Source organism: Anopheles funestus, chromosome 2RL, assembly GCF_943734845.2.
Source record: "Anopheles funestus chromosome 2RL, idAnoFuneDA-416_04, whole genome shotgun sequence".
NCBI lineage: Eukaryota > Metazoa > Arthropoda > Insecta > Diptera > Culicidae > Anopheles > Anopheles funestus.
The window spans coordinates 28,997,072-29,012,295 of record NC_064598.1 but is presented as its reverse complement, the minus strand read 5'-3'; positions in this window follow the sequence as shown (position 1 = coordinate 29,012,295).

The window sequence follows — 15,224 nt, the reverse complement described above, 5'->3', positions numbered from 1 at the left end:
AACCCCGAAGTGTCCGAAACCGCAGGGGGGGAGAGTAAATTAAGGTTGAACGAATGCACTCAAATAAATATCCCGGTGGCAAAAGGAAAACAAACCCTTGATCGTTGTGAATCGAAGAATCGGCGAGGGAGAGAGAGGAAGAGAGAGAGAGAGAGGGAGAGAGAGAGAGAGAGATAGAGAGAGAGAATAACAAGATAAAGGACTTTGGCTGTGAAAGAGGCTACAGATTTGCTTAACATAATTCATACGCAGTACTTGATCGATGAATATATTCGACTTAGTGCTGTGGTCGAGGTATTGGGTATTTCACTGGGTACCTCGGTCGGCTAATAAGTAGTTAACAGTAGGCCAAACAGACGCGTCGGAATCATTTGTTTCGATAATTAATGGTGGAATATCTCAATTAAGCGATCGGATTGGTACTGTCTGGTATGATGCTGGTGCAAGTGAAAAGGGTATGGCCCTTGAGATGTTTATGAGGTTAACCGGTTTGGGGAGGTTGGCGGATTTTGGGGATAACACCGTTGCACGTACTTAATCCGTTTTGTCTGGCAGATTTGGCGAAATTTTGTATCCCAGATAATTGGTGACGGTTTACCAATTTAACCAAAAATGGATGTAATGATGGAACATTTAATTTATCAAACAATTTCGAACTGAAGCGGAATTGGCGTGTTTCTGATGCTCTTTTTTAGGATTTTTAAGGAATTGTAGCTTTTAAATTAGCTCCCAAAGCGTATCTATGTCGATATGAATACACAAAAGATCATTATTATATCCAATTTGAGCTAATAAGGTGGTTCATTATAAGTTTAAAATAAAAAAAAATGTTTTAGAAATCAAATAGTGAGGATCGGTTTTTTTTCGTTGCAAACTATACGATGGCGCATTTTTTAATATTAGTACCTACGAAAACATTAAAAATCTAAGTTACGTCTAACCAGAATTACCCATATTAATTTTTTTCTTCTAAAATTTAATCTCTGTATTTGTGTATTTTATTTATAGTTTAGTGGCAAATATGTTAACGCTTCTAATTCTATCCATAAAATTTCATCCATATATAGTAGAATATTCAGCCCTCTGTGGCAGACAATACGGCTAAAGCCGTGATCGTGTAATATAAATAACATAGTAGAATATATTTAACAGCAGAAGCAGTTGCGTAAAGTAGGAGCAGCCTAACATTTACTGTCAAACATTGCAATCCTGGTGTTATAATAAAATTGTATTTCATATTTTTACGATCATCTTCCTTGGACGTTTCTTGGAAGTTGTTATCATTACACTGTTATACCAAACAGATAAGAGAAAATTAAAATAGGAAAGGGCGGTCGGGTGATGTATCTGATAAACGGCGCCGGGAACTTAGGATCAAATGCATCCTGGACCGTATCCCCGTAGCAAGGACTCCTAGTGATGTGTAATCCAGAGTGGAATCATGGATCCACTCCAACACCACGTATGAAAAACTTATTCTGACTCCGATTGAAAACCAAAATTGACTCCGGTGCGTCCGATCGACTCCGAGTTCGATCGATTCCGGATGAGTTCGAATGGGTCCGATCGATTCCGGATGAGTCCGGATGGGTCCAGATGAGTTCGATCGAGTTCAACTAGTCAAGGGTAAATTTTAAATTTTGCTAGACTCGATTCAAACTCCCCCACCCCCTCCCCCTTTCCTTCAATTCTGCCGGAGTTCTTCCGATTCCGACTCCAGCTGGCGGCGGAATTGGACCGTTTCGACTCCGGCAAAATTTATAATTTACCAACCACTAGCAAGGAGTGACTATCCCGCTACGTGGTAAAATAAGTCTTGAAACGGCTAGGCCGCTTTTAAGAACAAAAAAAAATATTGCGGGATCGTGTTTTTCGTTGCAAAGTAATCGTATATGATGGCCTATTCATTACCTTCGGAAACATTACAATCTTGCTCGTTAAAAAAAAGTTATATTTCATATGTTTATGATCATCTTTTTTCAACGTTTATTGGAAGTTGTTATCATTTCAAATCTCTTTTACCAAAAAGGCAAGAGAAAATTAAAATAGGAAAGAGAATATTAATCAACAATTTATCGCATACTCTTCAACGAAGTATTAAAAATAAAATAAAAAAGATACTCACATTTACCACTGTTAATAAAAGTGATAATAACCAAACACAAAAAAAAAACTGCAAAAGAAATGACAATAGCTCAGTAGAACAACAAATCATAAAGTGGCGACGAAAAAAAAATCATTTCCGTACCACAACCAAGGAAGTGCACTACCAGTCCTTCATTACAACCCCTAGCAGCAGCCACCATTCATCAACCGCACGGTTGAAGTATTAAAACCGAAACGATAAAACACCGCGAACCTACGTAACGAATGGGCTCGATTCATCAACCCAACGGGATGTACGCAAAACAAAACACGTCACAAAAACATATCGCATAGCACAATGGGACGGAAATTAATAAGGGTTAATAAAGTCCTGTTGATTACGGATTAACCCGCCGTGGTGTGTTTAATGCTTTGTTTTACAAAGCGTTCACATTGTGCGTTCCTGTCGCACATTGCAAAACATATCCGTCCGCGTGCATCCTTTCCAAACGTCCCGTTCCGGCTGGCCTTGAAATGAAAGTTGCCGAAATGAATGTGTTTTTTTGTCCCCGTTTCTCGTATTTTCCACAATTCCTCGCTAGCATATGTTGCTTCTATTATCCGCAAGAAGAAAAAATGATCGCAGTTGAGGCTTTTTGTGTTATACTCATTTAAATTGAAATGACACTTGAGAGCACTTCAACGGTGCCTAATTCATTTATGGTGCGTTTGCCATAAATGAGCTAATGTGGCGCGTTAGCACGGAGTGAGTTGGAGTTTTTTTTTGGTCTTCGCTTTTGATAAAATCTATCAGATATGGTGCACTTTCCGGTGTTTCACTTTATGTGAATATCCGTCCTATAAATCCTGTTGATATAATCGCATCCCTTGGCACGGTAGGAGATGAGCGTAGTTATTAGTTAATTTTTACAATTTTATTTTTTTATTTTGTATGAATTAATTATGAAATGAATCTTTTTTTTCCAATTTAAATAGTAAAACTAATTTATGATTGATTTAAATTATTTGTTTAGTTTTAATTGTCTGATTCTTGTTCTTAATTTTTCTGTAATAGCAGTAAAAAATATTATCAGAATTGTTAAATTCTTAATTAAATATTCTATATCCCAGAGCTGATGAGTTTATGATTTAAAGAAGAATATTAAAATTTTATTTAGGAATCCTGAAAATTTTTTTGCCATAAAATTACCCATTTTCCCATCCCGACGTTAGCTCTTCACGACCAATTACTTCACGTACCCATTGTTTTCTCACCAAGTGTGCCGAGAATTAGGGACCACAAAACGTTTGCCCAATTGAGTATGATATTACTCCAAGACAATGGAGGGTGTAAATCTTTCGCGAACACAAAAACAAAACCCCTTTTTTTGCACACCTTCCACCACCTTCTAGCCTCCCTCTCCAACAATTTTCCACCTACCATTCCTTCTCAATTATACACCTTTTCTTTTACCGGATGCGATCCCGCGGCAATGATGATGATCGTGGTGACGATGAAGGGGCTTATGCGTATATGTAAAGCGATCATAAAAGGGATTCGATGTCACTGTATAATACGTCCGAAAAGTGCGATAGGGCTTTCTGGACTTGTTTTTTATTTTTTTTTTTGTACTTTATTCCCATGTACTTCTGCAAAACAAACCTGGTTCCTCTAGTGGTCGGGCGTGCTGCCTGTTCTAGAAGCGACTTCAACCACAAAACCCACAATAATCATCGGACGGGACGGGAATAACGCAGCCTCACCATCGTGTGCGTTTTTGCACTAATAGCCCGGTGGGATGCGTGCGCAACGAAAACATATTTCGTATTATTTTCCCATTAGGGCCAAATTTTATCGCTTTTGCGATCTGCATGCCCGAACCGAACTTTTTTTCGTAGTTCCGGAATGCTATATTGGAAGTCGCATGCCGGTTATTCATCGCTGCCCGGATGAATGAATGAAATTTAAGCATCCGTACTAGCTCGTAAAGCTGATATTTGATCTGATCCTCGTTTTTTCTTTTTTTTTTGGTGCCTAGAGCATGAAGCGATGCGTTTTCCTCCTGCGCATGGTTCTGTTTCCACCAAGGGTTGTTTGAGTAGTTGTATTTCGTCTTGTTTTGTTTTGTACCGTGTTGATCGTGCGCATTGGATTTAATGAATTAATTTGACTGAACAAAGGATTTGTTAATTCTACTCAATTAGAAGTGACTGTCATCCGTTTCCTTGGGCTTGCGTTGGGCAAAGCTGAAATCCCACGATTCATACGCTTGTCTAGTCTGAGAAGTTGGTGCGTTGTGGAAGAATTTCTGGGAATTAGGTTTGGTTAATTTGATGCTATTACGGAATCACAATTGCCAAACAACAAATGGTGTACCAGTGTTACGCCCTCATCTTTTTAACTTAATTAAAGCATGTTTAAGCGGTGTAAAATTATCTCTTCTGTTGGTTTTGCTATCTGTACATTCAGTCTTAACATGAGACAAAATGTGTACGATCAAAAAATTAAACAATAATGAATTGAATGCATCGCCGCCTAATGCTATAAATCCACGGTTGCCAAAAACTGTCCTATCAATTGCTTTTAGCAAAAATCTTACTTACAATATTTCTCATTTAATGTGATTTACTTACCCGTGTAAACGTTAGTTTGTGCGCAGGACACTTAACTTTCATAAACCACATGGGAGCACTTCACTTCGGAACACGAAACTTCTTCTTCGCAGCACCTTTGCTTTAACACATTGCCTTTTTTCTCCTCCCACACACACTTCAACGCACTTTGGCACATTGAGAACACCGCACTCTTCTACATTGACCACATTTTTACATCACGCAATAAGGAATAAGCTCGTTGAGCAAAAACTTAACTTATTTTTCACTTAAAAATACCCAACACATGCATTTTATTTTTCTGCGTACAAAGGCACACTCACTTCAATGTGCTTTGGCACATTTGGAACACCTCACGCTTGCCTAAAATGGTCACATTTTTCACGCAATAAACTTTAAACTTATTGATAAATAGACTTTCACTTTTCACTTTTTTCACAAAAATAAAACCAACATTTGTATTTTTTCCCCTGTGCAAAACCACATTCGCCTAAAATGACCACATTTTTCGCGCAATAAACTATAAGCTAATTGATCACTATATAACTACACATCACTTTTATCGTAAAAAGCAAAAGATGAGAAACGCTTTCCACAATATGCACCGAAAGTTTTTTTTTTATTTCAAAATTTTATCACCTTATCATCATGAAGCTAGCACGGAGGTAACGAAAAAAAACGAACACCACGCGCTTATGGAATGATTTTATGACAAAACCGGTTTTCTAAAATCCACTGCACAAACACAAATGCAAATAATTTGCAAGCTTAGTACCCGTATAGTACAAGCGCTGGTTTGAAAATTTGGTTACTCTCACACGCGCACCCTCCGGCCTAAGCGTACGTCGAACTGCGCTGACCACAATGATAATGATGTAAGCGCAAGATGGAAGCTTCTCGCTTAACCATGACCAACTAGATACCGTTAGATTCTAAACTGTCGTGATGATTTATTCAATCCAAAAAGTGTTAATTACTCAAAACCACTTTACACTTTCTTTAATAATGTTTTTAATATTACTTAATCATTTGTCTAGCTTCGTTAGACAGTACAGTTTCATTCTTCTTTCACTAACACTTACTAACAAGTATCACACCACAAACCCAAGCCGACGCTGCCAACAAGTTTTACACACTCAAAATTGATCATTACTATTTAGCATCACATCAACATATGAATTGATATGCAATCCATCATTTGTATCGAATAAGATCCTCAATTAACTTTTTAGCACCGAAAAAAACAACGCTTCCAAAATGTTCTTTGTAACGAAAGCTTTTTTTTGCATAACTTTAATCTACCGCTGCCCGATCGCTACTGATCACAGTTGCTCCTAATCATGCGATAATTATCTCTTCTGCTTCGTTATCACGACACACCTACACAACTATAATTACCGAAGCGAGCGCCCGATCTTATCGTTCGTACGCACATCGGTTGTCCACGAGTGACGAATGTAAAATGTATCGTTAAAAAAAACAATTTGCTCCTCTCGATCATATCCGTTCATACATTCATGGCATGGAAAATGTAGGCATATATCTATTTTCTAATAAAATAAAAGTAATAAAATAAAAATAATAAATTAATTTTGATGATTATTTGGAAAACGCTTTTTAGTTAGTTCTTCTTCTTCTTGGCTTTAACGACCTCTAAAGATCAAGCCGGCAACTTCTGGTTTACTAGAATTATTTTACCACTTAGCCGGATAGGCAGTCCTTGCTACGGAAGGACGGTCCGGATGGGATTTGAACCCGGTCCTACCGTGTGGACCGGCGCCGTTTATCACATGTACCATTTTATTTTATTTCCATTTTAACAATCTTTAGTACCAGGCCGTTCTTTATGAATAAAAAAAAAACAATCTTTAGTCTTACAATAGTGGTTCTGTACTTAATAGTTAATGGTTTCGAATGGATGTTCTCTCCTTGTTGGTGTATTACCTTGTCAGCTACTTAGCTGACGTAAATTTAGACGACGAAAACGCTTTAAATGGGCATTTCTTTGATCATGTGGCATTAAAATTAGTTAGGAAAGGGACCACCATTCCCACTCAACCGTGTTGGAGACTTTACCATGGTTAGAAGAAAGGTTTTCTTCTACTACCAACATTCATTCACATTTCCGTTCTTCGAGGCTTTTCTAGACCGGAGGGACCCAAGGCGGCTGCCTATTGTATTCCACATGTAAAAAAAATTAATGTGATGGATCATACATTACATTGTTTGTTTAACAGCACGCTCCGTGATAGATCGCATCGTGAAATTCAAGGAATTGATCTTAAACACAATATAAATATAATCCACTTACTTAACCCATGATCTTACTGTTCTCATGTACCAAAATGTTCCAATTGTACGGGTCTAATTCCTTCACGAAAAAAAATGTTCCACTCGAAATAGAAAATAGATAAATGATAAAAACATAACAATTACGATCAAGATGCAATTAACATTCCATTTCTAAATTTAACCAACCAAACTTTCGGACCAATTTTGGTACATTAAATAGCAGAAAGCAGACGTGACTTACTCAAGGATGCGTCACGTTTGCAGCAGTTACGAATGGAATCAATTTGTAATGTTTGTGTTGCAATCTCTCAAAAACCCTATTAAGCTATTAGCACAAAATGCACAAACAAAGCCCTCGGTAATTGGGTCCGGTAATTGGCTGGTGCTGTGTATATCGACACGCTCATAAATTGAATCGAACGAAAAATGGAGCGTAAATCAGAAAGTATGATAATCCAAATCTAGACATCGATCACCAGACCCCGTACCAACCGTTACTACCGTTATGGCGGATGTTACTCCAGCAAAACCAGGAGCCAACATTTGCCCGAGCCACCGATCGACTCTTTTTATCCATTTTCACCATCACCCGATGAACGGGGCAGATAATCGAGCTGCAAGCAAAGCAAAACAAATCCAATTGCAGATCCACACAAAAAGGGTTTGCAACTATAGAAAATGAAGAGAGAGGGAGAGAAGAAAAAAGACAACCTCAAGCACCCATCTTGGGAATGTGTCCATGCGGAGTAAGAGTTTTGCTACCAGCAGCGCAGAATAAAGCAGCAGTTTCCTTTCGGTGGCCACCACCAACGCTCAATGGAGATCGCGAAAGAAATTGATTCCCAAGCGCAATCATTCGTCCAGGAGCACTGTGCCCTCGGTTGGAGGATGGATCTGGTTGGTGTAGGGAAATCAATAACGACACAAGAAAACATTTCATAAATTGCTGCTGCTCCTTCGCCCAGCCGTCGAGCGTCATCAGCATGTGGGATAAGCGAGAATAACAGAAAAACAAACCAAAGGACAGGAAGGTCCCGGGTCGACGTCGATTGAGAAATTAGAGTCAATTTTCTAGCGCTTTTATAAATTAAAATTCCATTGGTAATACTTTCTAATAAGCACACCACATAAAACTTCACCCACCCCCCCTCTTGGCGCGTTGTCGATAGGTGAGGATCGATCGGTACACCATCGAACCCACCCGATGATGGTTGTCCTGCCCACACGGAGATCCCATACGTTACGATCACCGCTGGTAAGTTCACCGTCCTAAGCACTTCAAGGCACATCAGGGTTGGAAAAAAACGCAACCTCCTCGCTATCCTCAGGACCCAACGCGATCTCGGGTTCGAGATCGTGTTGTGAAGAGTTCTGCTCACAGGTCCGTTAGCCATCGGGGGATGGAAAACGGATTTGCTGGACAACTGGAGGCAATCAACGACTCACAAACTCACAAAACCTCATCGATTGCAGTAATGAGACGTTACAGGGCGCTGTGGTCCCGGGACGAATGGTCAGCATGGCCAGGGTTTAGGTCGCGCTAGCCCTATGCTTCTTCCACCAGCTGTGCGGGTAGAAGAAATTCATCGTTCGATTTAAATTCCAGTAGCCAACAAAAAAACCGAATCAGCTAAATTGAGAGCTAAATGATTTTTAACTAATAATTTGTCTGTTGTGATGTTTTGACTCGTTTCGTTTTCCTCGTTTTGTCCCTCCATACACCGTCGTGGGCTGCTTCACCAACGATCGCCAACATTATCCATCGTTGCTTTATGCTTTCCCTTACCTTTCGCCTGCCAGCTTCGTAAGTATTTGATTCCATGTGGCATCTTTGCACGTTTCACCAGGCCGGGAATCGTTTGGGGTGGGATGAGCGCGATACATTTCTCGTTTATTTTGTTTGTTGTGTGTTTTTTTTTTCTTTCGTTACTCACGCTCATACCCGCGCTCGGTATGGAACTCGGCAACTGGGGTGCCACCCGTGTTAGCAAGTGAGCCCACGAGGTGAGGCAGTAGTAGTTTATTGCATGTTTCTTCCTACCCCAAAAAACAAACCCGAACCATGTTTGCACTAAACGAATCGAAGTGATCGAACATTGAGCCTCGATGCCTAAAATATCATAATCATCTCGCGCGATTAGGTCGAACGGCTGGTGGGCATCTGGATGTTGGCTGGCTGGCTGGCTGGCTGGGAAGCTGGGATTTCGAAGGCACTCTGTCCAGCGTGTACGGTGGTCAAGTATGCAGAGCACGGTGCAAAACCAACGGGTGTAGCTAGCAGAAATAGTTAGTAGTGAATTATTGGCTCCTCGGCTGTAATTATACTGCACAGCAAGATGGAGGTCGAAACAACGTTTAGCCCCAATTGGGCTTCGTTTATTCGGAGAGGATCCTTCCTTGCCCCTGGATGCACAACGCTATGCTCGCCGAAGAATGTGGGCACGTTTGAGGCATCGAATCAGGTCCAAAATGTCGAAGAGTGTGGTTGGAACTAGCAGATTGGGTCGACCAATTTCTCATGAAGCAGTAAAAGTTTAAGGGTAACTTGGGTGCCCAACTTATTTGATGATGCGTGCTAAAACTTAGTGAATATCTAACGGGGAAATGTAACGAATGTTTCAAGGAATTGCAATGTTAAGGTTCAAATTACTTAATGTTGTAAGGTAAAAGGGAATAGCTATTCAAATGTCTAGAGCAAGTTGTTGTGAGAAGATTATATTTGGAAATCTCGTAATTCTTGTAAAGCTATTATGATAACAAATCATACATACAGACTGTTCTCCAGTACGCAGTTTCCAAGATACAACTTAAAACAATGACTACAAAATATCCCTTTTTTGCGTTTATTTATATTTTTTTTGCTAAAGTTATTTGTGAGTTTTATTTGTTTTAATCGGATTTTAATGCCGGATAAGTTTGGATTATTTGTTCATTCTATTTATACGTAATTGATTGACCTACTAATTGCATAAATAGGTTTTTAGTGTAGCCATGAAGATGTCAGTCTAGTTGCTAAAAATATAATAATTGAACAAGTTCTCCAATCTCAAAATCTTAAAGAAATTAAAGAATTTTTGAATTGCCAAAGTAAAATGGATTTGTTGAGATAGTTTAAAATATGAAGGCAGAAATGGTATTTCCTTGACTCCTACCACCAGTAATTGAGTCCAGGAAAGACATAAATTGCAGGTTTGTTATGATTGTAGTGTCACAAATTAAGGAGAAGCTTTAGTGTTCTCGTAAAATATATTAATCTCTCAATAAACGATGAGTGGAGTTGGTTCGTTCAATTTCGCTTTATAGCATTTCCCTTACCTTATTTGTTCATGAATATCACTCAAATACTATTTACGATACGATTGTTTATATGGGGTGCGGGAGTTTCTTCTTCAGCTTTTAGTGATAAAAATGAGCTTTAGGTTTTTTTATTGTAAAATTTGTCCAAAATGGTAAAAGTTTGAAAACAATATCATCGAATTTCTAGCTTAGATACCACAACTTTTAACTGGATTAAAAAAAAAATTATTAAAAAAATTAAATAAAAACAAAACAATCCACAACTTTTTTAATACTACTTACAGAACTTTTGTGACTAAAATTAAAACATTACAAACAAAGATTATTTTAACATTCACCATCTACATTCTATCCAGTCAGTACTACCCTTTCCGTTTAAATCCATCGACTTGCGGTTTACGGATCATTTGTGATGGTAATGTATTCTGTACAGTTAGCACTCGCCAAACATCATTATTGTAATTCGCTATGTAAACAATTCCATCGACTCGTGGAAATGTTGGAAACCTCTAACAACCCAGCTACCCAGCTACGTGTGGAACAAACGGGAGCAAAAGGATTGGTAGACCATCACACATACTAAGCGGTTCTTCTAATCTTTTGTCCCATCTTTTTGTAGTCCCGCTTGTACCATAACGCTTGATACTCCCGCGAGGACATTTATCACAAGGGTTGTTAACAACTGTAAACCTCTAGATTAAAAAAGGAACAGATGTTTGAAGGTGATATTGAGCAAACTCAAAAATAAAAATTAATGTTCCATAAAGAGTACTATGTGGTAAAATGTAGTAAATAAGTATATCTTCCCAGTAACACAAAAACCAAAACTAAAATTAAATACAAAAATGTTTTTAAACATAAAACAATAGTAAATCATACATAATACTATTGCACTCACTGTGCACAATCTCATAAAATAAACACACACTTTACATTCAAATGTATGCACCCCGACAAACAACAGCTCACCGTGCATCGTACAGCAAATAATTCCCGGCTAGGGGATAAGAAGAAGGTTCTAGCACTACAGGCAGTTTAACCACAAACGTAAATCGACCGAATCAGTCGTCGAATACTGATCCGGTTTAGTTCTTTCACCCCAAACCTTTCCATCTGGATAGCCCATTCCCTATCTGGACGCCCTGCCTGTACAATATATTCCTCCTTCTTCGCTCAGATACGCGCGATCGAAGATCAGAAGATGGAAGCACCAGGAAGCTGACTTCATCAAGGACTTCTTGATGGCGTTGTGGTTTGTTTATCGCTACCGGGAAGCGGGGGGAAGAAGTTTTGTTTGGCTTGTCTTGTCAGTTTGTTTCGGTGCGCGAAATCGGCGGATGACACATAGGTTGATGAATATTAAACGCGACCAAATCTTAAAATCAACAAACATATTGAAAGTCTACCCCGTTTTCCGAGTGTTTCGCATCGTGTTTTTGGGGCGTACTTGCAAGGACTTTGTCGCGTTGTGGACGGTCGTTGTGTACTTAACAGCTGCTTCATTCTCTCGCCCTCATCCCTGCTCCAATCGGACGTTCAATCCTTTAACCCTTGACGGGGGCGCATGGCAACATTGCGATAGCAATAGCAGCAGGAGTATTTTTCCATCTTCACAAACCACACAGACACCAAGGATATTCGAAAGTATGTCCATTTCACAATCGTTTTCGATGCTACTCGATCATTGATTCTATACGTCCGTTTGTTGAATTTCCACACAAACATCCCTTCCTGGTTTTCCCGTTTTTTTCGCTTTTTCCTGCTATCAAGAAAACGATTTGTTGAAACAAAATTTGCTATGTAAATGCGATTGAAGTACGTTGTGCGATGATTTGTGCTTAGATAAAACTCTTTCAATACCGCATGCTCAATATCCTTGATCCTAGGTTGGAAAAAAAACACGTGGGCCAAGTTCATCGAACACGTTTTTTTTTCATCCGCCAGAGTTGGAAGGAGGATTTGTAGCGTTGCTGGATTAAGGATAATGCACTCTGAGTGCTTTTTTCGAGTTTCTTTTTTGGCTGTTCTTAGTGTGGTTTTATGCAAAAAAAGTCAGTGAATGAAAGCATGGAACGATCAGAAAAAAAGGAAATTCAAAAGCTTATTAAATTAAGATTTATCGTTCCTCTATAAAGAGGAGATTGTTTTTCTCTTCTCAATGCTTTAAAAATAATTTTAAAAGCTTACAATCTTTATAATTTATATTTCCTTATTTCAATACCAACAAGGTGAGTCTAGTTGTTGAACAGAATTTCTAGCTTTTACAGTGTTTTGTACTCTTTGTTGCTTTTAAAGGACACGCTAACCGATCGAAAATTACAACACATTTTGTTATATTCTCTCTTTATAATTCTTTTGTTTTGTTTACTTTGCTTGTGCACACAAAATCGCTTGCTCATCAAATTATAAATCCACTACCCCGATCGTGTCACTCGATTCTTCCCAAAAAAAACACACTCACACACGCGGGTCCAGTTCCGCAATCCGGATCACACCCATCCGTGGTTGCTTCGTTCGCTCGCGTCTCCTCGCTGGATCATTTTAATGCGCTCGGAATGCTCCTTCCCAAACATATCATAAATGAAATTATCAGCCAGGCAGCAGCTCGAAAGGCCAAAACAAAATAAAACAGACATTATGTTGATTGATTGATCATGTTACCGATATGCTCGAGGTGAAACGCGAGGTGCGTGGTGGTTTTGGAGGAGTTGGTTCACCATTCCCGGTGGCAAGAACCAAGCTACGAGAGAACCCTTCGTTCGATGAAACGTTAATGGGGCAGGTAAGGGAGGAACGGATGAGGTGAATGATGTTTCAATTCTTACAGCTGGTACGTGGCGATCGAAGGAGCAGCAATACCATGAGCTGGTCAAAATTTTGAATTCGGACCCACGGCACCCATGGACAGTTTCTGCTACATCACGATCATCCTGACTGCAAGATTACTTGGAGTGTCAGGGGGTATGAGAGGGATGGCGTGCGCTAAAGGGGTGGCTCAGTGCACCACCGTTGGCTCTCGACAGCTCACTACAACTCAATATCCAAAATGGACCGCATAATCTTTAAAACAAATCTTCACAGAAACAAACTACCCTCAACAACAAAAAAAAAAACCACCCTTTCACAGGGTGGGACTTCTTCCACCGGGTTTTTGAAGGACGCCTCTTAGTCGATAATCTTCGTCCGAAATTGCGACCGATTTCGGGTGGATTCGTGATTGTTTTTACCGTGCCCGCTTCCCTTGATCAGCCTGGCGCGACGATTGTCCGTTTCCTGCACTGTGAATTCCAGGGAAATATACAAATCACTGTCCCGTACTGTCATTGTACGGTGTTTTTGTGTGTAACATGCGTTCGGTTAGCAGCAGCAACAGCACCAACAGACCTAAAACTGTGGTGTGTTTGAGAAATTAATTTCTTTAACTCCCATCCCCCTTCTCCCCCACTAGACCGCTCGATCCCATCCCCCAACCCAAGCTGCTTGATTGACCATTCTTCTATTCTTAGATGCTGAAGATGATCGATCTGAATTGGAATGAAATGTTCGAAATCACGACCCCGGATGATTATCCGGCACCGGTCAACCCTTTGGCGAGGGGGGAAGGCGAGATTATAGGAGGGAGGAGGTGTGGTGTGTAAGCGGGTCGCGACACCTCTGGATACGCTAGCGCGCACTGATGGCGCCACGATCGATCTCGCGCGATATCACTCGACGTAGAATCGATTGGCTGTGCTGTAAAGGTTTTCTGCTAAGGGTGCAAGACTCGTTCCACTCGTCAGCAGGGGGATGAAGAAAAAAATCAATTCTCCTGCATCCTAAATCGTCTTCCATCACCTCGCTTTGGGGGTAAGCATTTCAGTATTTTTTTTTTTGGAATGGTAAGCAAAAAGCAGAAGAACAACAGCATTCAGCAATCATCCCAACGTTTCCAGGCTTCCATTACGCTCGTCGTTCATCCAACAGGGACGCTGTTCCCGAACCCGAACGCACACTTTGCTGCCCGGAATAGGGAGGCCCTGACTGCAATTATTATTTACATTGCTTCTACCACTGGAAATTACCGAGTATAAATAACATATCAATTATTCCATTGAGCAGAATTATTAAACATCTATTTTGTTCGCTAGCTCGGATCGAACGCTCGTTAGGAGCTCGTTCGAAATGTGTTTATGGCGTTTTCCTTCCTTTCTTTCTTTCTTTTCGTTGTCTTCCACAGTTTTCTCGTGGATGGTTTTTGGTCGATCGATCCGTAGAGTAAATTGTGGTTTTGACCGATCACGACCGATCGCGACGTTCCAGTAGGCGAACCTGGCGAACATGCGGTCAGGCGACCATGGTTTTTTGAATTGCTTCATGACGCCATCGCTTTCATGACGCCATGTGTTTGGGCTCGTGATGATGCGAAACTGAACTGGTTTCGCGTAGTAAGGAATGGGGAAACAAAAGTGCATTAAACTTCAAAAAAAAAAGTTACCCTTTTTGTTCACAAACCATTCGATCACATTACGCGAGACCAACGGTATGATATGGAAGCTAATTTTCAATACCAAACGCACCAGTTTTGGTGTTGTTTGGTAATAAAGTTGCTGCTAGTTGATGGCAATGAAACCATTCGAATGGGGTATGAAACCAAGTACGTGATTTAAAATTATACGTAATGTTTCTCTGTGAACAAAAACATGAAAAATCTTCAATAAAATCCCTCAAAATTACAACTTATAATCAATAATTCAATTGCTATATAATTCGTAATGTGGAAAACAATTGGTAGCTATTCGCCGAAAATTTTTATAATGTTTTTTTTTCAACCATTGTTTTATCCTTAACCAACTCTTCAAGAACATAATAATTTTAAAACCTAAATAAAAAAGTAAGGAAAAAATTAAATATTTTACAAAATCTCGGTTGACTACAATTTATTTTTAATCTTTAATGTG